The 25805-nt window shown below is 40.8% G+C and overlaps 1 pseudogene; it reads left to right on the plus strand.

Annotated features, from left to right (window-relative positions):
* The first annotated feature begins 15683 nt into the window (after window positions 1–15683).
* Window positions 15684–25805, plus strand: part of LOC121327146 — a 56143-nt pseudogene continuing 46021 nt past the window's right edge.

Genomic DNA, 25805 nt, shown 5'->3' on the forward strand with positions numbered 1-25805 from the left:
GTAACTTTCCACATGCTTGCCTTTAAATGAATGTAAGGAAATACAAAGCATAGCAACATATAAAATAGAAAAAGATTACAAAACCCACACCGTATCCTTTAACACTAGCATCTGTCCCCCCACTGCAGAGGAGCTACAGACCTTATTAAAGCGCTTCAAATGCTTGTTGTCAGGACACCGTCACAGAACTCATTTTGGAAACGTTTTCAATCATCACTGTTTTCTGGGCCACATATTGAAATCAAAAGGGTATTAAATAATACTTACTGAATCCTGCTATGTGCCAGCTGCTGCATTCACTGATAAAAGCGTCATTATCAAAATAGATCTGAACTATCCTACTGTGGTCTCGGTTGTTAAAAGTGATCTGTGAAGGAAAGCAATATTTCATGAAAACATTTTTAAATCATAAATGGTTTCAGATGTGCAAACTATTTTAAAAATAAACTGTAAAATTTGCAATGGGTCTTTCTTTATATTATTACTGAATTTAATGAAATCTCATACTGTATGTTCAACACACATCCGAATACAAGCAAGTGTACCCCACCACCCTCAGTATACTGTGACATCCATAAGTATGAAAAGTTCAGTAGAGCTCAATTTAGAAATAAAAAAACTTCAAATTCATTGACAAATGTTTAGACTAGAAGTCATTGCTTTTCAGTTTCTTTTAGTATTTCTAAATACTGTATACAGTAAGTATACAATTGAACATATAAGATCTAACGGACAGCGATTTCAGATTACACCTATACATAAATAGTTAATTGCTAGTTTATACCACAAGCCTGTGCCTCAAAGTGTTGTACACATTATGTGCCTATTTTAAATGGAACTGCTTTAAAAACAATGAACCTGGAAAATGGATGTATTTTACTTGTCTTTTACAGGGAACCCAAACACCTCTACCTAACTTTTGCCAATTGATAAGTAGTTTTCAAATTTAGGATTAAGAAATGGTTCATTTTTAGGTTACAAGTACATTTTTCACACTCGGGTAATTCCGTGACCATTCGTTGTCACCAGTCATTGAGTGAACATATTTTCGTACTTCTGACTGTTACCATTGGTTTCGCAGTGTAGAGCGTGTGAGAGACAGCTAATTAAATTGATCATTATGACAGTTATTATTAATTATTAATCAGAGGCTGAGGTATTTTAAAATAAATTCAATATTTATTAAATAAACACAAATCACTGTGGGCCGTGACCAGCCAAAACGAATAAGAAAATAAAAATTCAAATAACTCTCCAGACATACACACACCACACTCTTACTCCTCTCACACCTCTCTACCAACTGACCTTTTTCCAACTGTCACGCCTCGAGAGACCCCCAAACATTCCGTCTCTCTGGAAACTGCCCCCGCCCCCTTAATCCTAATCAGCCAACCGGATCATCCCATCTAGCACTCAATCACATACGCACCCAGTCCCCTCCCTCCTCATCCAATCTACCTAATTGGAAGTGACCCAGACCACAACAAACAGGCAACACGGAGGCACAAACAACACTAACGTGACAAACAAGCCATGCTGGTCGGGTCGCTACAATATTATTAGATACGGATACTGTATGCACAAGGTTAGAAAACAAACAGGCAGAAGTACAGCGCTTTGTATCACCTGATTGCAGTGTAAGATGTACTATTTTAATGGAAACGCATCATTCATTACACCATTTTTTCTTCCATTTCTGCATTTGTGTTATTCGCTAAATTTTAAAAGAGGTTTGTCTCCAGACAGAACGTGTTTTACGAAATAAGCGTTTGTGTTTCTCTCAAAATATGTGATTGTTTAGTGCATAGTGCGGTGCTTGCGTCCTTCACCACGAGAGTAAATTATCTTTATATAGCTAGAAAAAAAACTAAAATTGTTTCGACATCACTAGATATCCTTGATTTAATTAAGAAAAGGACTTAGATTAACAATGCTAGTTACAGTTTTAAAGGGAGGTAGAGGGAACAGAAATAAACGTTGAAAAGTAAAGAGTATTTAAAAGAAAGGCATTTAACGAACCACGAAACTAAATAATAATAGTAATTTGTTTTGTAATCCTTCGTAATAGGAAGGGTTTTATCCAAAGCCACTTAGATTTGTACCAATTTATACAGCTGGGCATGTTTTACATATAGCAATCTGGCTGATGTAGGCTGCCTTGCTCAAGACAGTGCAACAGCAGCGCACCCGGTATTCAAGGTACCGTAGTGTTTTTTTGTTTGTTTGTTTTTTGATCAATTGGTAGTGCAGTTAGTTTATACACGTTTGTAATATTTAAACCCCCCCCCCCCCCCCCCCCCCCCCCCCCCCCCCCCCCCCCCAAAAAAAAAAAAAAAAAAACAATTTACCAGTCTGTGTTGTGTAGGCGTACGCCTTCATCTATGTTCGACTCGCTTTCGTCAGAGGCATTGCTTTCTGTTTTATACGGCTCAAATTGATATGGCTGTATGCCACACACACCCCAACAACGAGCCCACTGCCATCAAGAAAACTGCCCTCCCCATCACAATCATCATTTTCATTAACTTCTGAAGAAGTACAGTTAGTGAAATCACAGCTTGTCGCCAACGTATTTTCAATAATATTCACCATCTCTTTCGCCACCGATTTCACTCCGTGACTTGTCAAGTCAGATTTCACCATCTGTTCTTTGTTGGAAAGAGACCTACTGTAACGCTGTTTGTAACCCAGAAATGTGTAATACAAAATCCAATATTTATATTTTTATGTCAAATCAGAATAGGAAGAACGTTTTTTATTGTTTTTTTTTATAGAAAAAAAATTTCGTTTGAGTTCTCCTTTAAGCAATCTAGAATAAAACACGACGTGACAAGTGAGAATTAAAAACAACTTTAACATTTTAACTGAAACACGGTGGCACATACTCTATCTTGTGATATTATGAGATACCATGGGTAATTTAAGATTATTGTTAATTAAACTATGAGGGTCCCAGTAGCAAACAATAATGACGGACGGCTTTTGTCCGTCCGCATAAAACCCACTATATATACAGTATACTACTACAAATAATAATAATAATAATAATAATAATAATAATAATAATACAAACAAATCATAAAAATAGCGCACCATATATACATAGGGGCGGGGCTCCCCGTCACAATTACTTATTTAATTTAGTAAGTTCAATGATGCTGTAATTTCTGTTATCATGCCTGTTTCATAGTTTCTTGGACAATCCAGACTGTAGTCCAGTGTTAGAGAGCATCAGTAAGCCTTCTATGTAGCCTGACTATCATTTCTGTTAAGACTGCTTCAAGTGAGCGATACTTCCTCTTGTCATTTGTGGTCACAAGCCCCTCTGTGGTGGAACAAGCTACCAGAGAACTTCAGGACTGCTCCATCTCTCACTACCTTCCACCGCCTCCTCATGACTGCCTGTTTAGACTGCGCTTGTAGATCTCTTGCTCTACTGCTCCTATTATGCACTGGACTTGCCTGACCTATGCACCACGTTACTGGATCCTCAGCTAATACACTATCCTTGCACTACTGCATTATTATGTCATTGTAAATATAACTTCCTGTAATCTTGCTAGCTTGTCGCATCCTAGTTCATATTGTATTTTAGTAGTATTATTTGTATTATTACTGTCAACTACACTGTATTTAACTATTAAGTGTACATTGTAACCCTTTACCACCCTGTAGCACCTATAAGTCACCTTGGATAAAGGTGTCTGCTAAATAAATAAATAAATCTAATAATATATATATAAATATATTATATATATATATATATATATATATATATATATATATATATATATATATATATATATATATATAAAATCTTCAGGGTGTGAAAATATATCAGGATACAAGCTGTTTTAACATTCAATGTTACTGTTACAGTCATTTAGTGATGATGAACCATTTTCAATAAAGAAAAGATTAACAATAACAGTTCTATAGTTATGGATGCTTGCGGCAAAGTGATAAGTGGTATGTGCAGGTGCAGTGCAGTAATCAACTAATGAAGAGACCAGCAATAAAGTACAGGTGAAATGGGATTTGTTTATTTTAAAACCAGGGGTTTGATGACGAAGCAGAAAACAAACGAGAACAAGCAATACACATCAATGTGTATTGCTTAGGAATATGGTGGGTTTTGCAGTCTGTTAGATAATAATACAGTCCAGAACACCACACACAAACACGGTCATGGTGAGTGCTGCAGTGCGGGTGGTGAAAGTACAATATTACATGATAAACAGGTAGGATTTTTGTTGTCCGGGTTTTGTGATGGCCGTGGGCAACAGCTCCGGATCGTGTTAGCCGTCTAGTCTAACAAACAAGACAAACAATAGACTTTTAGACAACACTGACAAACAAAAAAACACTCATGGTTGCTTTTCTTTTTCAGGTCCTTTCGGTGAATGATTATAACCAATTTGCAAGGAACAGATTGCATAGCTACGCCCCCTATTAATACAGTCGACCTTTACCCTTTGGTTAACTAGCACATCCGTTCCTCCAATCCGTGGACGCCACGCCATTATTCTTCTGGGTCAATGGTTTATTGTACCTTAGCTTCGCCCCCTTTCTAGATGGCCAACTTCCACCGAACCCTAGGAATAAATTGTTGGGCCAACTAGTCCAAGGAACTCTGTTCCCTTTACACAGCGCCCTCACAGGTCAGGGGGGGAGATCTAACACCAAGAATCATTCGATCTCTGTCACATATTCCACCGCTCAGAGTGGTGCTGAAGGAACACTCAGCTAAATCTACCTTTCCCATTACTCCCCCCTCAAAGGAAAAATAATTCACATTTTGATGGTCTTTCCCCGCATGGTGTACCATGTGGTACATGAAGGGCTGCAATGTCAGATACCACCGAGTTATCTGAGTATGCTGTCCTTCATTGTGCTTAACCAAGTGAGTGGGGCGTGGTCCGTGACAAGATCAAATTAATGTACCAACAGGTAGTATAAAGAGTGAGTAGCCCATTTAATGGCCCGAGAGAGCATTTTTTTTACTGAGGTACAGGATGGGATGTTCTATTCCATCTACCTTTTGGCAAAAGACTCCACCCAAACCGACATAAGATCATAAGAAAGTTTAAAAACGAGAGGAGGCCATTCGGCCCATCTGGCTCATTTGGTTGTTAGTAGCTTATTGATCCCAAAATCTCATCAAGCAGCTTCCTGAAGGATCCCAGGGTGTCAACTTCAACAACATTACTGGGGAGTTGATTCCAGACCCTCACAATTCTCTGTGTAAAAAAGTGCCTCCTATTTTTTGTTCTGAATGCCCCTTTGTCTAAACTCCATTTGTGACCCCTGGTCCTTGTTTCTTTTTTCATGCTGAAAAGCCCTTGGGTCGACACTGTCGATACCTTTTAGAATTTTGAATGCTTGAATTAGGTCGCCACGTAGTCTTCTTTGTTCAAGACTGAACAGATTCAATTATTTTAGCCTGTCTGACTATGACATGCCTTTTAAGCCCGGAATAATTCTGGTCGCTCTTCTTTGCACTCTTTCTAGAGCAGCAATATCTTTTTTATAGCGAGGTGACCAGAACTGCACACAATATTCAAGATGAGGTCTTACTAGTCCATTGTACAGTTTTAACATTACTTCCCTTGATTTAAATTCAACACTTTTCACAATGTATCCGAGCATCTTGTTAGCCTTTTTTATAGCTTCCCCACATTGTCTAGATGAAGACATTTCTGAGTCAACAAAAACTCCTAGGTCTTTTTCATAAATTCCTTCTCCAATTTCAGTATCTCCCATATGATATTTATAATGTACATTTTTATTTCCTGCGTGCAGTACCTTACACTTTTCTCTATTAAATGTCATTTGCCATGTGTCTGCCCAGTTCTGAATCTTGTTTAGATCATTTTGAATGACCTTTGCTGCTGCAACAGTGTTTGCCACTCCTCCTACTTTTGTGTTGTCTGCAAATTTAACAAGTTTGCTTACTATACCAGAATCTAAATCATTAATGTAGATTAGGAATAGCAGAGGACCTAATACTGATCCCTGTGGTACACCGCTGGTTACCACACTCCATTCTGAGGTTTTTCCTCTAATCAGTACTTTCTGTTTTCTACATGTTAACCACTCCCTAATCCATGTACATGTGTTTCCTTGAATCCCAACTGCGTTCAGTTTGAGAATTAATCTTTTGTGCGGGACTTTGTCAAAAGCTTTCTGGAAATCTAAATAAACCATGTCATATGCTTTGCAATTATCCATTATCGATGTTGCATCCTCAAAAAAATCAAGCAAGTTAGTTAGACACGATCTCCCTTTCCTAAAACCATGTTGACTGTCTCCCAGGACCCTGTTACCATATAGGTAATTTTCCATTTTGGATCTTATTATAGTTTCCATAAGTTTGCATATAATAGAAGTCAGGCTTACTGGTCTGTAGTTACCTGGTTCAGTTTTGTTTCCCTTTTTGTGGATCGGTATTACGTTTGCAATTTTCCAGTCTGTCGGTACCACCCCTGTGTCAAGAGACTGTCGCATGATCTTGGTTAGCGGTTTGTAAATTACTTCTTTCATTTCTTTGAGTACTACTGGGAGGATCTCATAGGCCCAGGGGATTTGTTTATTTTAAGAGCTCCTAGTCCCTTTAACACTTCTGCCTCAGTTATGCTAAAGTTATTTAAAACTGGATAGGAACTGGATGACATGTGGGGCATGTTGTCAGTATCTTCCTTTGTAAAAACTTGTGAAAAGTAATCATTTAATATATTTGCTATTTTTTTTTTCTTCATCTACGATTTTGCCATTTGTATCTCTTAAACATTTAATCTCCTCTTTGAATGTTCTCTTGCTGTTGTAATATTGGAAAAACATTTTGGAATTGGTTTTAGCTCCCTTAGTAATGTTCATTTCTATTTCTCTCTTGGCCTTTCTAACTTCCTTTTTGACTTGCGTTTGCAGTTCTGTGTACTCTTTCTGCGTACTTTTTTTTTGGTCCTTTTTTAATGCTCTGTAAAGTGCCTTTGTTCGCTGAATATTTTTTTTAATTGATCTATTAAACCATTTTGGCAATTTAGTTTTACATTTAGATTTGTCTACTTTAGGGATGTAATTGTTTTGCGCCTCTAGTACTACATTTTTGAAGAACAACCATCCTTCTTCTGTGGGTGTTTTCTCTATTTTACTCCAATCTACTTCTGTTAGTCTCTGTTTCCTTCGTAGTTTGCTTTTCTAAAATTGTAAACCTTAGCTTTAGTCATTACTTTTGGGGATTTAAAAAACACTTCAAATGAGACCATGTTGTGGTCTGAGTTTGCCAGTGGTTCTCTGACCTCTGTTTTAGTTATTCTATCTTCATTATTTGAAAAGACTAAATCAAGGCATGCCTCCCCTCTAGTCGGTGTCTTGACAAATTGTGTTAGGAAGCAGTCATTTGTCATTTCCACCATTTCAATTTCATCCTTCGTGCTACCCACCCGGTTTTCCCATTTTATGTGGGGGAAGTTGAAATCCCCCATTATTATGGCTTCTCCTTTGCTACACGCATTTCTAATGTCATTGTATAACAGATTATTGTGCTCACCATCTGAATCTGGTGGTCTATAGCATGCTCCTATTATTATGCCCTTTGAATTTTTGTCCGTTATTCTGACCCATATTGATTCGGTTTTATTTTCTTTGTCCAGGTTTAACACCTGGGCTTCAAGACTGTTTCTTATGTATAGCGCTACCCCTCCTCCTCTTCTGTCCTCGCTCAGCTCAGCTCAGCTCCACCAAACTCCACCTCTGTCTGTTTATTTTCCTGTTTCTGCTATGCTAAAGGGTAGTATACTAAGACATGTTAATGCTGAAAAAACCCATTATTCTCCTTGTTATACAGGTGTTATGAAGTTAGGCCAATGTAAGGCATTTGTAAAGCATTCACTCTCTTGATAAAAGGCCATGTTCATGTTCTTTGCATTTGTTGGCCATGGTTTGACTTGAATGAGTGTATCATTTGCATGCCCCTATTTTCCATTAGTACCCACAGCAAGAAAAGATACATAGTGTCCTGAAGTAACACTCTGTCCTTGGTGTATGATAATGGAAGATAACTGGTCATTCCTGTTGTCCACAGTAATTTTGCTCTTCTGCACAGCAGTAAACTTGGAATTGTGTCGCTTTGTAACGATACTGTCTGGTTTGCACTGCAATCATTCTTCCTGTTGACTGAATAAGTTAACTTAATGTGAATGAAACCATGCGAGATACTTCAGGAGAAATTTCAAACAATTTGGTAAGAAACTGCAACATCTTGCTGCTCACCTCTACTGAAGGGTTCTCCTTGACAAATATCCCCAGTAGTTAGAGATGCAGTGGATGGCAAGTGATCATAGTGGTAACCAAAGCTCCTTCTTGTTGACTGTGTTTTAATGGATCCTTCAGAGGCTGCAAGTGAAGAAGGAACTGCAATGTGGCATTTGCATAGCATGAGGTGAAATTTGGGTTGCTCAAGCCTCTGAATGGATATGTAACTGCAAGTGTTCTCTTAGAAGATTGAGGCTTTTGCTGTTCCTGAAAATTAGTGATGACTAGGTGAATGAAATGCACTTGATTTTTTACCTTGTGTCCCTTGTGTATGTTGGTCTCCTTCAAGTTTATCAACTTAGGGCAATAAATCCCTCTGAGCCTATTGTACTCTGCAACTGCAGTTTGAGGTCAAAAAGTTGATAAGGTGGACACTGCTTAAGGATGTAACTCTGGAAAGTGCCACGAAACTTAGTAGATTATTGATCCTAGAATCTCATCAAACAGCTTCTTGAAAGGTGTCAACTTCAACAACATTACTGGGGAGCTGGTTCCAGCCCCTCACAATTCCGTGTATAAAAAAGTGCCTCCTATTTTCTGTTCTGAGTGCCCCTTTGTGTAATCTCGATTTGTGACCCCTGGTCCTTGTTTCTTTTTTTTCAGGCTGAAAAAGTCCCTTGGGTCGACATTGTCAATTAAATCAGGTTGCCGTGTAGTCTTCTTTGTTCAAGACTGAATAGATTAAATTCTGTTAGCCTGTCTGCATATGACATGCCTTTTAAACCCAGAATAATTCTGGTCGCTCTTCTTTGTACTCTTTCTAGAGCAGCAATATCCTTTTTGTAGCGAGGTGACCAGAACTAAACACAATATTCAAGATGAGGTCTTACTAGTGCATTGTACAGTTTTAACATTACTTCCCGTGATTTAAATTCAACACTTTTCACAATACCTTCAGATGACATATAGAATTAAATGATGCTGGGAGGTGGCATCATACTGTTAAGCTAAAATAACCCTGTGACAGGGTGGTGTTGCGGTGACGTCAGGCCAGAAGCAGGAACAGCAAACACATAGGCAAGTATAGCAGGCAAAAAGACACGGCTTGCTCCGTTTATATTAAAGACAAAAAATAAATAAAATATTTTAACAAAAACAAAACACTGCTCATAAAGTAAAATAAAAGGTTAAACAAAAACAAATCTCGAACACAAAACAACTGTAACTAAGGTCAGGCTGGGCAGGTGCCTTCACTGTTCCTTAGCCTTTACTTTTAAATTAATCTCTCTCCTCTTGCTCTCCTCTGAACTCCCATCCCGAACTGAGAGTGTCGCAGGTTTATATACCGGGTCTGAAGGGTTTAACTAGCTGGTGATTATTCTATTGCCCCTCGGCCACAATCTGCACGAGTTTATTAATTATGTGTGACCGCTGGCTAGTTTAACAACACACTAGCCGACAGCCACACATTACCACAAGGTTTTTAAAAACAAAAACATGGTTCTCGCCGTCATAAGTACAATAACAAAAACATGGCGTTCGCGAACATTTATATATATATATATATATATATACAATAAACAAATAAATAAATCATAATACAAACACAAAATAACACAGGGGCAGAGGGGAGAGACCTGTTCTAAAAATAAATACTGTACAGGGCTGCTCCCTGTTATAAACCCCTATTTTAGCTTTCCTCCACCCGTACTGTATATAGAAGTAGTGTTTAATATTTGCATAGATTTTATAAATGACAAAGAAGGTTTTAAGAGTATTTTGTTTTCTTAAAATAACACAGCATGCATAATTCACAACTGTATAAATAATGCATGCACTTCTTAAAAGGATTAAATTGTACCATCTTACTAAGATTCATATCAAATCCAACCCCCATTTGTCTACTTCACACAAGCCCAAACAATACCTGCTGTTCACAGACCTTGATTGCAAGGTTAGTGAAAGCAGACTACAATTGCCAGGTGATGCAGGCTGTTGAAATCATATATATATATATATATATATATATATATATATATATATATATATATATATATATATATATATATATATTATATCCTCTCTTCGATGCCTCAAAGGCTTTTTGAGCCCTGTGCATCGGTATCCTCGGTACCTCGGTGCCACGCTGCTCTAGAGCCTCGGTACCTCGGTGACTCGACACCCTAGGTGTCTTGAGGACCTAACAGCTCGGCACTTCAATGCCTTTGACACTTGGAAGCTCTGCGCATCAGTGCCCACAGTGCCCCGGTGCCCCATAGCCTCGGTACTTCAGTGCTTCAAGACCCTCAGTGCCTCGAAGACTATATATGCCTCAGCGCTTCACAGGCTCCCTGCAGCAGTGTCCTCAGCGCTTCACTGGCTCCCTGCAGCAGTGTCCTCAGCGCTTCACTTGCTCCCTGCAACAGTGTCCTCAGCTCTTCACTGGCTCCCTGCACAGTGTCCTCAGCACTTCACAGGCTCCCTGCAGCAGTGTCCTCAGTGCTTCACTGGCTTTTTATTGTCTTTATGACCATGGACACTGGCATCATAAAGAACATTATATTTCTCCACTTTAATAATGAAATAATTGATGTGCATTTTTGAATGGCCTAGTCAAAGTCTGGAACTAAACTCCATCGAAATGTTGTGGCAGGACCTGAAGCAAGCTGTCCATGTCATGTTGAAGCAGTTCTGTAAGGACGAATGGGCCGAAATTCCTCAAAACTGATGTGAGAGACTGATCGACAGTTAGCGGAAATGCTTAGTTGAAGTCATTGAAAAAAAAAAAAGGAGGGGGAAAAAGAGGGAAGGGAGGAAAGGGGGAAAAAAAGGGGAAAGGGAAAGGGGGAGAGGAAAGGGGTAAATGCTTAGTTGAAGTCTTTGCTGCTCAAGGGGGTGCCACCAGTTACTGAATCTAAAGGTTCACATACTTTTTCACACATGGATATTGAATGTTGTATCATTTGTGGATAAATAAATGTTGAAAAAGTATCATGTTTTTGTGTCATTTGTTTAATCAGGTTATCTTTCTCTGTTATTAGGACTTAGATTAAGATCTAATAACATTTTAGGTTTGAAATATGTGAAATATGTAAAAATCCTAAGGGGTTCACAAACTTTTTCTCAGCACTGTACATTTAAAAAAGTAAACATAGTAAATGACATGCCTATATCAAGTTGCATAGTGGCTTCTGAGGCAAACAGCCATTACTCAAAGTTTGATTTCAGGTTCTTCACAAAGCTGTCATAGCCATAGACACTCAAAAGATTAAGCCTGAAGGTAAGCCTTTACAGATCTGAGGAGTATATTACAATGTACATGCTAAATAAGATGTTGTTGGTTTCAGTGTGGAGAATCCTGGGCTTTTAGATGACGTATATTATTGCAGCCCTCAGGAAACCCCAGGAAAAGTATTGTAGAACCTTCATTATTAGTGTCACTTTTAAGCAACTTTTTCATTTGAAAATGTGCCTCAAAGCATGTGGGTCATCTTCTTGTTTTCTTATTAGCATTTTTTTTATTGATGTACTCACCTGTCCTACTGCCTTGCTTTGTGAATTAGGATAATAGAATGTACTTTTACTGAACCATTTGCTCATTGGTTAACAAACCATCAAAATCATATAATACGCCAGATTGAAATCCAGCATTCTAGAGGTGAAGGGCTAGTAGTTAGTAGTGCATAATGTTACTATCCAATAAGAATTATGGTATTTACAGTGTGTGGCAATATGGGTTATATGCACAAGTGTTTAAAATGTATATTTGTATTTAGGCATGAGGATTGCACAGCACTTCAAGTGCAGGTAAAATGTAATAATATGTGAGCACGGGAAATTGCATTTGATTAATTAATGTGCAGTTATACAGAGACCCCCACTGAATGATTGATTAGCAATCGAGTCTCAGTACAGCTGCATAAAAGCAGTATGTTTTCACTCACTCAGGGTTGTGTGTTCATGAGTGGAGAACAGGTGAGAGAGAGAGAGGAGAATTGCTTAAAGCTTAACAATTGCTACTTGCTGGCTTTGAGCCAGCACGATACTTGTCTGTTCATCCACCGTTTGTCTGTTTCTCTGTTCGTTTTGGCTACTGTGTCGTTTTATTTTACAAAGTTTTTTTGTTTGTTAATGATGTGTCAGTGAATACCTGCTGGTTCCGCCTCCACCAACATGGGAGGACTGCTTACCACTCCCACCTCAACCACAAGAGGGAGACTGCCTACATGCTTCCCCCATTACCATTAGAGGAAGGACAAGGATGCCCGGGGATGCCTGCTTCGCTCTGCATTGCCTGGGATTGCCTTCTGCTCCGCTTCACCTGGGGTTGCCGGAACTGCTTCACCTGGGGTTGCTGGAACTGCTTTGCCAGGGGTTGCTGCCTGCTCTGGGAATAGGCAGGGGCTGGAGGAGTCAATCCGGAAGCCATTAATGGCACTGCTGCCAGTCAGTAAGCTGACAGACTTTCTGCTGTCAGCTAGGGAGCCGCTGGTTGTGAAGAGGGGGGAGGAGGTCAGGTGACCATCTTCTCCAGCAGCACTTTTGCTGCTGGAGTTCTTGTGACTGGTGTCCCACAGGAGGGAGCGGTCGGCTGTGAAGGGGGATAAGTCAGGAGACCACCTTCCTCAATAGCCTTTCCGCTGCAGGAGTGGACCACCATGCTGTCAGCTGTGCCACTACCGGCAGGGGAGCTGACAGCATTTTCAGCCATTGACCCAGTGAAGCTTCCCTTCCAAGCCCAAGACTTCCACCCTGACTTTTGGGATTTTAAGGGGGCACTGAGGCCATGTGTGCTGCGCACAAGGGGGGGGGGGGGGGGGGGGTATATGTGCCAATATTGCCCCACCCCTGCGTGTATTTCTGTGTTGTATTGTAACATCGTTACATTAAATTAAAAGCTTTAAATTGGAAAATCAACAAATAAATAAATAAATAAAGGGTAATATCCCTTTAAGAGGAGCCATTGGGCTCTAGTACCGTTCCGTTCCACCTCCAGGTCTATCTACTGGTGGCCAAATTATTCGAAATTATAATAAATTTCCTTTATTAAGGTCAGGTGGTCATCGGGGGAGGGTGGTTTTTTGTTCTGTGTTTTAAAGTCCTTTTAGGAAAAGAAAAGTATTAAAAGTGCTGAACCATGTTTTAAAGAGTAGTTTGCTGACATCCTCTTCCTTCTTTCTCTTGGATTACAAATACTTTTTGTTGTTTTTTGTTGGAGTTTTCCTGGTTTTGTTCTGATAGGGCAGTAACCCCAAGGATTTTCTACACTAACAGCTTCCCCAGACCTGGTGAGATCTAACCAATCTTTTTTTCTAGATTTTGGATTTTTTTTTTTTTTTTTTTCCAAATTTAGGAACTGCAGCAACTTGACTATTTTGTTCAGGACTATGTATATATTTGTGGGGTGTTGGTTTGGGGCTATTTCTGGTCACTTGTAAATGTTGTATCTTTGTCGTTAATGTTTCTGTACAATACACTTGCTTGTTGGTTAATTGAGCTGGGTCCAGAATCTATTTATTTTTCTGACAGTATTCCATAAAATTTTGGAAACCGTTACAGTATGTTGCGTGTAGTGTGTTAATGTTAGTGTATTGTAGTTGGTACACGGGATATAATATGGGTTATGCGCACAAATGATTATTTATATTTGTTTATTTATATTACGTCTATTTATATTTAAGCACAAGGATTGCACAGCAATTCACGTGCAGGTAAAATGTAATAGTATATGAGCATGGGAAATTGCACTACATTAATACACATGCAGTTGTACAGAGACTCCAATTGAATGATTGTTTAGCAATCGAGTCAAGGTACATCTGAATAAAAACAGTATGTTTTCACTCACTCGGGGTTGTGCGTTCGTGAGTGGAGAATGGGTGAGAGAGAGAGAGAATTATTTAAAACTTAACAATTGCTACTTACTGGTTTTCAACAAGCACGATAATTGTTTGTTCATCCACCGTTTGTCTGTCTGTCTGTTCATTTTAGCTACTGTGCCATTTTATTTTACAAAGTGTTTTTTGTTTGTTCAGACTTTTATTTTCTGTTTAGTGATTAAACTGCGCAACAGCACAAGTCACATTTCTCCTGGCAGTACTGAGTGTTTCTTCCGGGTCTGCTTGTCACACAGTGTTTTTGAAAATGAACACTCTGACAGTGCTTGATAGCAGCATGAATTACGTGCAAGTGATAAAATGAATCCGGGGGATAATATGAGGTGTCTGGAAAGAAAACCGATGTAAACTGTTTCTGTAAAATATTAAAAACGTATGGCTTCTGCTATTCATATTTCTTTTTCTTAAATCTTTTCTCCCAGCTAGTGCAGTCTGTCTGCGGATTTGTTATTCTTTCAAACAAATATTTCAAGGTACTAGTCATTCACTGGCTTGGATAATGTTACTGTGAAAAACATTTTAAGTATACTTCTAGAGATGACTTTTCCCACTAGTGCTGTTAAGCATTTTTGAAAGAATGACTTGCTGGAGATATTTCCTTTTAACTTGCATCTTTTCCAGTTCAATTTGGACTAAATATTGTGCAATAAAGCTTGTAACAAGTGAATCTATATGTGAATTGTATCACAGCCTCTTTTTTTTCTCAGAATTGAATGTCATTTTAAGTTTCTAACCAGTTCAGGAGGAAGAACCACCCTCTCCCATATACACACAACACATATGTTAGAGCCACTTTCAGTCAGTCATAAAAGTATTAATTGTCACTTTGCACAACCGATTAATGACCTTGTTGCGATGCTTTGAAGAGGCCACCAGTGGAATGTGAACTATAATTATAAATGGTGGTGTGGTTTGTGGATCAAAGCAAATGTCTGATTTTAAAACAAGTCAGCACAGAGTTATTTTCTCACCAAAAAAAAAAGCCTTTTGTTACTTTTAAAAATAAGTCTTGTTCTTGATTTGTCAAAACAGACTTTTTGGGAAGTGACTTATTTTTATTTTAATTTGGAATGTTTCCAATACAACACTACAGATAAACTGCTGCACCGTAGTACTTTGCTGTATGTCACATGCTTGTAGCTAGACCACTGAAGTGTGTCAGAGGTCATTAGATATGTACATTACCAGCTTTTCATCTCCAGTGTTTTCTTTAAAATGCATCTATATACTCCAAATTGAAGTATCCTGTACAATACAAGCAAAGAATCAAAACCAGAAAAAAGTGGGTCGATTTATTACATTGCTAGCGCATGTGCTAGTGCATACCTTTAAAAAAGAATGTGGACCTCTTAAGAAAACCATAACGATGTGTTTATGGTGAACAATATCTATCCTAGCACCAACTTGACCTTTTTAAAAATCTCTATTCATACCCTTAATTTACTAGATAAATGATTAAGGGAACTGTTGACTTTTACACAGTTTCTGCTGTTAAATGTGTTTCCTAATGTCCAATGATAATAATCATAACCGTCTGGTTTACATACAGCCACCTCAAGTATCACAAGGATTTCAGCCCTTTCATTTCAACTGCAATACAGTTTATGTCACAGGGATAAGAGGACGACGTGCTGGTCAGACTGTCTACATTGTTTCACTGAAGATATCTTCCCGGTGCCTCTTACCTCCAAGACCCAAGAAACGTTTCAGTGCCAGGTAGATGAGGATCCCACACAGGACAACCTGCACAAAATCATGAAAAAGGAAGAGATCCTGAATGATATGAAGAAGAGGGCTGCTGTCTCTGATTTCTATCCAGTCAAACAAATGGTTATGATGGGTATAATCTTTCATTAAACCACATGAAACACAAAATGAAAGGGCTCTTCTCTGACAACTTTTTAGTCAACTTTTTCTTTTCTTTTTCTCTTGTTTTATGATTGGATAAAATTAACCCCCCTCCTGTTTTATTTGCTTTCATCTGCTTGCAACAGTGATCCAAACTAGACAGCGAGTGATTTAGCTTTTATCATCTAATGCAAATGCCCAGGGTAGCTGAGATTTTCTTTGTTTCTTTTCAAACAGAAGCCACTGTTAAAGCCTTGCCTTAGAATCATTCTAGCGATAACATACTTTGACATTCTGCAGTGTCAAATGATAGGGGTGGTACAAGATAGTCCTCTTTTGTTGCTTTTACTTTTGTCCTCAAGTGTTTAGTCCCACCTTTGATTTTGCAAGCTAATCAGGCATATTCGATTTCTCTCTGAAACACATACAACACGCAATTCTGTGGTGGGGCTTTTATCATGTTTTCAAATATGTAACCACATTGATAAACTACAAAACACCATTTTTTACTCTTCAATAATTGAATAATTGCTGTATAGGGAATTGACGGTAAATATGAAATTGCAAATACAGTATGAGGGATCTGAAAATGTTATATGTGTTTCTATTTGAGCATATTGTTGTGTTAAGGGAGTTCATTTTTAATTAAAATGAAATGTTTTCGATTTCACTAACGCGCCTTTTTTCTACACGCGTTCATGTGCAGATACATTTTTGTTGCACAGACTACAGCACTCTATTTCTCATTTGATGTATTTAATATACTCACTGCTGTCTGTACCTTGTGTTTTCCAAAACTACCCAGGGGAGGAGCTGTTATTGGTGTTTGATAGATACTTTAAATAACCCTAACCCTAACTTTAACCCTAACCCTAACCTTGTAGGAACAGAAGACACAAAGGAAAGGATTGTACCATTAAGGCAATTTGTTGTTTATATTCCCCTTGTTCAAAACTTTAACAGTCTAGACCTTATCTTGGCAGCCTGCTCATGAAAGATGTTAAACATTTATCTATATAACAATAAACACATGCAGAGCATTTTTTAATTAATAAAAGCTTGTATGTAGAATTTCCTTTTATAGTACATTATTTTGCTAGGCTAATAGTACATTATTATGCAAGGCACTGACTTTTATAAGAGGATTCAGTTACTGTAATGCATTTTTAGGTGGGAACAAAAAATGTTGCATACATTGCAATATTCACTGCACAACAAGCTTCTTTGTAAGATCCTAAGGGCTAAACACTATTTGTTTTATCTCATGAAAACTGCATATGATGCCCACCGCACCTTGAACATATCTGTCAAGTTCTGAAATTGCTTTTTTTTCAAATTTAAGTTCTAATTTTTGCATTAATGATTTTCCTGTTTAAATCCTTTGTGCAATTTACAACATGTGTCCACCTGGTGGTGTTGTGTACATTCCAATACCATTCAAAGAAGCATCAGATGTTTGGCCAGTATTAAACATCTCTTTTTTTGTGTATCCGCAATAATGATTGATCTAAATAAGAGGTGGGTGTGGTCTGAAGTAAATAAGCGTTTACCTGTTGTATTGTTCTAACTTGTCTTACAGCCTTGTTAAACTGCCTGTGTGATTGATATAACACAACCCCCGGCACCATCAGAGGAAGAGGGAGTTGAGAAAAAGGGCTATTTGGAACCATTTTATACAAAACACCAGAACCCAAATTATGGGAGTCTCTGGACAGTGATCTCGACATCGAAAGACTCCCGATGCAAGGTGACTGAAATATCACAATTGAAACTGTTAACTGAGTTGCTTCTGAATTTCATACTGAATTGAAAGCTTCCATACTGCTCATTTTGAATGCAGTGAACCATATAAACATAGGTAACATAGGTGTCTTTTAATGTAGGGTAGTTCAGTGGTGAGGGATGGCTACATAGAATGTACCTCCTACCCACACAAAAGCTTCAGTGTTACAAAAATGGAGACGGACCCTGGGGTACAGGCGATTCCACAGCTGCAGGAGACCAGCACACAGACAAAATGGTATGTAGGAAAACAACATGTGTTCAAAAAGGCACTGCCATTTAAGACCAAATTGCCATGGTTTCTGAGGTTGTCTGGATGTAATACATAAGAAATATTTCCCTAAAGATCAGCAACCAACAGAGCGTGAGCAGATTCTTCTTTTTTAAAGAAATGTTACCGCCAAAGTTATCTGAAAGAGTCATGGAACAAAGTCCTTGTGTACATTGTCATTATTAAAGAACCCATCCACTTGACTGTAATAACCCCTTATATTTTCCTATGCAGGACTTGTTCAAGCATCCAGTTTTTTTTGGTTTTGTTTGTTTGATTTTTGCTTTTCTAAAAAGATGATACTGTTTCAACCATCCACTGTGACAAGCCAGTACTGGACAAGGTTTAATTGCCATTCTGTATGCCTCTATCATCTTGCAGAAAATACCAGCAGAATGCGTCCAGGCAGTTCACACATGAAGAAAAAAAAGGACTTCATGAATTCTCAAAGCCTTAAAGATTTCTTTAACTCTGTAGCTTTAAGGTAACATTTGAATTCTTTTAAGCAAATTATATTCTGTAATCAATCTGATTATGATTTTCATCAGGGATACTATTAAGGAAAAGTATCACTTTGGATTACATGTTGTTCCAAGCTTCTATTGGTAGCTTCTAAGTCAAAATCAACTAAACAGAAAGGTTATTAACAATATGGCTGGTCTTTGCCAGTTAATATTAACAGGTTTAATATGAAGTCATAGTACATCTCCCTGCAGCTAGGCTGCTACATTTCATGGATGGTCAATTCAGAGATGTGGACACAGAATTCTGAATTGAATTCATGAACGATTGATAGAAAAATGCAACATGAGCCAACCACAATGATACAACAATTTACAATATTCTGGAATATCAAAGCGACTTACATAAAGCCGCTTGATATTTGCTCAGTCTTGGGCTGACTTTACACTGTGCTATACAGTACATGTTGCAAACCAAAGATTTTTTTTAACTTTCTAAGTCCCCCTTTTCTCTAAATAAGAAAGTATACATAAACCTAAAAACATATATAAAAAAGGAAACGTGATAGATCTCGCCAATAAATTTGATTAAAAGCCATATATTTGCATAAAACCACACTGCAATATTTAAAACTTCATTCTTCCCATAACCAATAAATAACCAACTTTATGCCCTGTGAAACACGTTCTGCATTACTTATGCCTTTCTGTTTCCCAAACAGATTTGAAATAGCTGTCCAGCAGAATGAAAAAATTGATGCATTCTTTGATGATTGGAAAGCTCTGGGGGAGGACGAGAGCACTTTCGGTGGAAAGACAGACACTCATCTGAAAGAGTACCAGTCCTTCACAGACCTGTGTTACGGCAAAGACAAGGCAGTCAGCTGCATTAACTGGCACCCAACTATCTATGGTATTGCATGAGGTAGCAGCTAACATAATCTGAGGTAGAACTGGAGAATAGTCGACCTTGCAACTAGACATTAAATGTATTACTGGCCCACTGAACACTAGGTCATGTTAAAACATGGGCCACATTGTGAATTGGCAATAACATGTACATTTCATTTTACAAATAATAGATTGCTAAAATGTTATTCATTACCGACACATACTGTATGCCCAGCACATCAATCCCATTATAAGCACAGTATGTGTTTTGTTTTGTTACATGCTAACCACTTGTATTCCACTCTGCAGTTGCTGATGGAATGTCTCAATGATATCTGCTGCTCTGAGTTTTGTTCTAGTGATCCGAACATCATTGTTGGCGGCTGCATTAATGGACAGATGCTGATTTCCCCTCAATATACTATTTAAACTTAGATGTACCTATTATACTGCTTTAAAACACAATGTTGCTACTATTTTAAAGAAGTATTATGTATATCTTTTGTTTTTGTATATTTGCTGCCTTTTGCCAGTAACCTTTTAGATTACGTGTATGTTACCAATGCTTAGAGATGCTTCCATTATTCAGTCGTTTTTCTTCCTAGTCCCAAACTCTAGTTCAGATGAAGGTTATCAGTAATTCACCCTAAATAAAATGCTGTTGATTGATTGATTTTATATTAATATTATATATATATATATATATATATATATATATATATATATATATATATTTAAGAGATATATATATATATATATATATAATATAGATTAATATAATAATTTCCTGAATAGTTTTAAAATTATACTGTTCATGACCCTATCTACCTACAAAGTAAAAAAAAAAAAAATGCCTTGATTGGCTGTTGCGTGACTCATTACGCCCCCTGTTCACTACTTGTTGGGTTTTAACATTATGGCCCTTTTGGTGTTTACCATTGTTTTTAGGACGCATAGTCTAATCACAATCTTCTTTACACATTGATCAATACAGTTTCTCATTGGAAAAGACGCAGTTCCCTTTCAATGGAATGACAACCATTACCGAATAGGAAGAGCTCTCTGACCATCAATCACTGAGCATATATAAAATAGCTGCCCTATTAGGGCCCTGCTGTGAGGCGGAACTCCCTCCCACCTCCTGCTGAAGATGGTCAACCTCAGAGTAACCTATCGCCATTTTTTCACTCACTTCACTGAGACAGTTCACAGATTGCCTCATGCGTCTTCGTTATGAAAATTGGCTGATTTGTTTGGTTCTTTGAGCCTACAAATTGATTCACTCTCAAGTGTTTTTTCAGATTGCTCTTCCCTGAATCTCATATCAGTATTACTGATTAGAACTGGTTTCGACCCCTCTTTTGAGATTGGTAAGCAGCAGTAATTCTGTTTTCACTACCTTGTGAAGTCCAAATTACCGTTGTGTGAGCTATTGTTGTGCTGGAGGGTGACTTCGCGGGCTTGTGGCATCGTCCCCTACATTGATTTACTCAGTCTCAGCTACTTGCAGCTCGGGCCTACATGCCCCTCCTAAGTTTTGGGCTTTCCTAGCGTGGCTGCGTTTACCATCGATGCCGACGGCAATTGACTCGACTACATCAGCATGGTATCGACCACGCTCTCTTCGGCACCAACACCGAATGAACTCGGCACTTGGACAGCACCTCGATGCCAACACCAACACCGATTGCTTGGCATCAGTGAAAAAAAACATCTTCGGCGCTGCTTCCGAGGCCGATTAAACTCGGCACTGATCAGAACACCGACCTCGACGCCGATAGACTTGGCACTAACTACTCGGCACCGCCACCGTAATATTACTAGGCCCCGACACGTTGCTCTGGACCGACGTCCTACGCCATGTCAGTGTGCTCCACTAGGTTCTGCGCTGGTTTCCACCAGTGTGATCAGTGTGCGGCAAAGCTCCTCAGGCAGGACGAATGTTCGTCATGTGCCAGACCACTCGACCAGGGCACTGGCGGACGAGTTGGACTGCTCTCCCTGCCGTAAGTTCTCCAAACGAACTAAGCACAGGAGGCCAGCCCTCTCCCCAGCAGAGTCTCTCTCCCCAGAGAACCACCTACGACTGTGACCAGGGATCTCAATCATACCCCTGGATCACCTTCACCCTCTCCACCACCGGTGCAGAGGCGTAGGGATCAGTCCATGGAGGCAAGATGGTTACCGCTTCGGGAATGTTCCCCAGGAGGCAGGCGAACTCCAAGGAGGAGCCGCTCTACATCCCAGTAGCCGCAAAGGTGCCCAAGCTCGGCTGAACGGTGCTTTCAGGAGCTGACTGAGACGGTGAGGTCCCAGCAGACCATACTGGAGACCCTCCTCAAGTCTCCTACCATCGGGCAGCCTTAGCTTCCCCATTCGCGCTCCCCATCCCCGGTCCCACCGTGAGCCTCAAGCCCAGACGAGCTGTCTCTCACAGCATCAAGTTCGGACACGTCTGACCCCGTCACTTCAATTGGGTAGGCCACAGCAGGGGGCTCTATACCGCCCCTTCCGCTTATTTCACAAAGGCTACTGCCACGGACATTCCCTGGCCGGCAGAACAGGAGGGAGATATGGTCACGGTATTTGTGCAAGGCTTCACCTTTACCAGAAGGACAAAAACCCCCACTTGCCCATCCAAGCCCTGTAGAACTACTGACATGATGCTGAAAAAGGCATATGCCTCAGTGGCGCTATTAGTCAGAGCAGCCAATGCAATGGCCATACTGGTCCTGTACCAGTCGCAGCTGGCTGAGAGGCTGCAGGAGCGGGCAATGAAGGTGGACAAGGGGAGCTACAGGCCGTAACAAGGGCGATAACTGACCTAATGGGAGAGTTAGGTCAGGAATCAGGCTGGTAGCCGCTCGCAGACACCTATGGCTGATGCAGGCCAAGGTCGTGGAGACCAAAAAGGTGGTGTTATTAGATGCCCCTATTACCCCAGGCAGACATTTGGACTGACCATTGATGTGAGCCTTGTCCCACAAGGCCACGGAGGTCACCTCAAAGTTATCTCGCCTCCCTGCCTACCACCAGCGCTCAAGGTGGCCTTCACAGCCTACAGGGGCAACTGGACCTTAACACTGCACTCCACCCCAAAACAAGCAAGCAGGCAGAGGAAGAGCCAGTGGTAAGGGACCACCGCCGGCCAGGGGGAACCAGTACTCCTGCTGGAGACCGAGGCCGGGGACAAAGAAAAACATGACCCCTCCCAAGCCCAAGGGAGACCGCCCCTGAGGGGCCCCAGCTGCCACCTCTCCCTCATAACCGGACTGACCACTGGACAATACCCATGGCAAGGCTGCACCCAGGACTCCTTCAAGGATGTGCTCCTTACCATAGTCCAACCAACGAGCGCGATACTCTTTCAACAGGAGATTGCCAATCTTCAACAGAAGAATGCTGTGCACTTGGTAAACGCAAGCGATGCTCTCAGCAGCTTCTACTCCAGGTACTTCCTGGTGCCCAAGAGGGACGGCGGTTTCAGACCTATTCTGGACCTCGGGGTCCTCAACTTGTTCCTTAAACAAAGGAAGTTCAACATGTTGACAGCACAGATAGCAGCTGCGCTTCGCCTTTCAAGGCAACACGTATGAATTTTGCATGCTGCCGTTTGGCCTCTCTCTGGCGCCCCGCACTTTTTCAAAGTGCATGGATGCAGCACTAGCTCCACTAAGGCTGCGGGGTACTTGGATCCTGAACTATCTGGATGATTGGCTAGTTTCCAAAGCACACGCCAATGCTCACACCAAACAGGTCATAGATCATGTGACAAAGTTAAGGCTCTCCATACATCAACAGAAGAGAAGCTTCCTACCGTCTCAGTCTACAGTGTTCCTGGGGATCAAACTGAACTCTATGAGCATGCTTGCCTCACTGTCAGAAGACAGGATTCAGTCATTGGAAGTCACACTCTCCCAATTCAGAGAGGATGCTCTTCTACAGGTCAGAATATTCCAAAGGTTGTTGGGGCTATTAGCAGCTGCCTCGAGAATCCTTCCCTTAGGGCTGGTGAAAATGTGCCCGCTTCAACCCTGGGTAGATACACTCAAGGTGCACCCAATCCGCAATCGACACCGGCTGGTGTGAGTGTCCAGGCAATGCTCGAAGACACTGGAGTGGTGGCTCCGTCCCGGCAATCTGCTCCTCGGATCTCCCCTTGGCTCCCTTCACAGAAGCCTACTGGGGAGCGGTCTGGAGTGGGAGGGGAATAAGAGGTCAGTGGAAAAGACATTGGCAGCAAGCGCACATAAATGCCCAAGAGCTGCAGGCAATAGCTCTGGTGTTATCTCATTTTCGCCAGTAGTTAGCGCACAAACATGTGCTGGACTGGACGGACAATACTACAGTGGTAGCCTATATAAACCACCAAGGCAGCCTGCGCTCACCGGGCCTTCATTACGCAGAGCACAGAGTCCTGCCCTGGACGCACAGAAACTTGCATTCCATCAGGGTAGTTCACCTCTCCGGTGTGGACAACAAGGCAGCAGACCTCCAGTCCAGAAGCGCTCCAGATAGCTCGGAATGGAGACTGCACCCTCAGGTGGTGAAACAGATTTGGGAGAGGTTTCGTACTGCACAAGTCGACCTCTTCGCCACAGTCGTGTCCACTCATTGCCCCCTGTGGTTCTCTATGGAGAGAGACGGGGGGCCTCCTGGGAGTAGACCTGCTAGCTCACACCTGGCCATAGGGGCTCTTGTATGCGTTCCCCCCCGCTACCGTTATTACCCCTGACACTAGAGAGGATCAGGGTGGAGAGAGCCCACGTTTTGCTGGTTGCACCCAGATAGCCGAAGCGCCCCTGGTTTGCTCTCCTCTCCAACATGTTGTTGGGTCAACCATGGCAGCTCCCGCTACGCAAGGACTCCTGAGCCAAGCAGAGTGGTTATTATGGCACCCAAACCCAGCCCAGCTCCAACTCTGGGTCTAGCCATTGAATGGAGCCGTCTATCCAGACGAGGTTTGCCAAATGCAGTGGTAGAGACACTACAGTCTGCTAGGGCGCCGAGCACTAGAGCCCAGTATTCATATAAATGGAAAGTTTTCCAAGACTGGTACATTGCTGAAGGTCACGATCCAGTGATTTGCCCTATTGAGACGATACTAACCTTACAACACCTGTTTGATGTGGAAAAATCCGCGTCCACTTTGAAGGTATACCTGGCAGCAATATCAGTGTGCCATGACAAAATTGACTCAGTGTCCCCTGGGGCACATTTCCTGGCAGTGCAATTTCTTAAAGGGGCTCAGAGGCTTCGTCCTCCCATGAAAAGTATGGCCCCCAAGTGGGATCTGGAACTGGTACTGTGCGTCCTTACAGGTCCCCCATTTGAGCCCATGACGTCAACAGAACTGCACCCTGTTTCCTTGAAGGTGTCGGTTTTAATAGCCACTATGTCTGCCAGATGAGTAAGTGAGCTTCATGTGCTGTCCATCGATAAAATATGTATGGCTTTCATTGGAAATGACTCGTGGGTAACATTAAGAGCAAAGGTGGTCTCATTATTCCGTATTAACCAACCAGTGGTTTTGGAAACTTTCTCCCTGGCATGAGTCAGAGGGGGACCATAGACAGCACACGCTATGCCCAGTTCGGGCTCTGCGCTGGTATCTGGATAGGACGGCGTCCTGGAGACAGTCCAACCAGCTGTTTGTCTGCTATTGGTCCCGCTCTAGAGGTCAGGCCCTATCGAAGCAACGTCTAGCGAACTGGGTGGCAGATGAGAATCTGTATTCTTGAATATCGTCTTTTATACCCGGTAAGCCCGGTAGAACGGCCCAACGGGCATTCGGCCCACGTTTGGTTGTTAGTAGCTTATTGATCCCAAAATCTCATCAAGCAGCTTCTTGAAGGATCCCAGGGTGTCAGCTTCAACAACATTACTGGGGAGTTGATTCCAGACCCTCACAATTCTCTGTGTAAAAAAGTGTCTCCTATTTTCTGTTCTGAATGCCCCTTTTTCTAAACTCCATTTGTGACCCCTGGTCCTTGTTTCTTTTTTCAGGCTGAAAAAGTCCCTTGGGTCGACACTGTCAATACCTTTTAGAATTTTGAATGCTTGAATTAGGTCGCCACGTAGTCTTCTTTGTTCAAGACTGAACAGATTCAATTCTTTTAGCCTGTCTGCATATGACATGCCTTTTAAGCCCGGAATAATTCTGGTCGCTCTTCTTTGCACTCTTTCTAGAGCAGCAATATCTTTTTTATAGCGAGGTGACCAGAACTGAACACAATATTCAAGATGAGGTCTTACTAGTGCATTGTACAATTTTAACATTACTTCCCTTGATTTAAATTCAACACTTTTCACAATGTATCCGAGCATCTTGTTAGCCTTTTTTATAGCTTCCCCACATTGTCTAGATGAAGACATTTCTGAGTCAACAAAAACTCCTAG

The sequence above is a fragment of the Polyodon spathula genome, chromosome 14 (genome assembly GCF_017654505.1).
Source record: "Polyodon spathula isolate WHYD16114869_AA chromosome 14, ASM1765450v1, whole genome shotgun sequence".
Lineage (NCBI taxonomy): Eukaryota > Metazoa > Chordata > Actinopteri > Acipenseriformes > Polyodontidae > Polyodon > Polyodon spathula.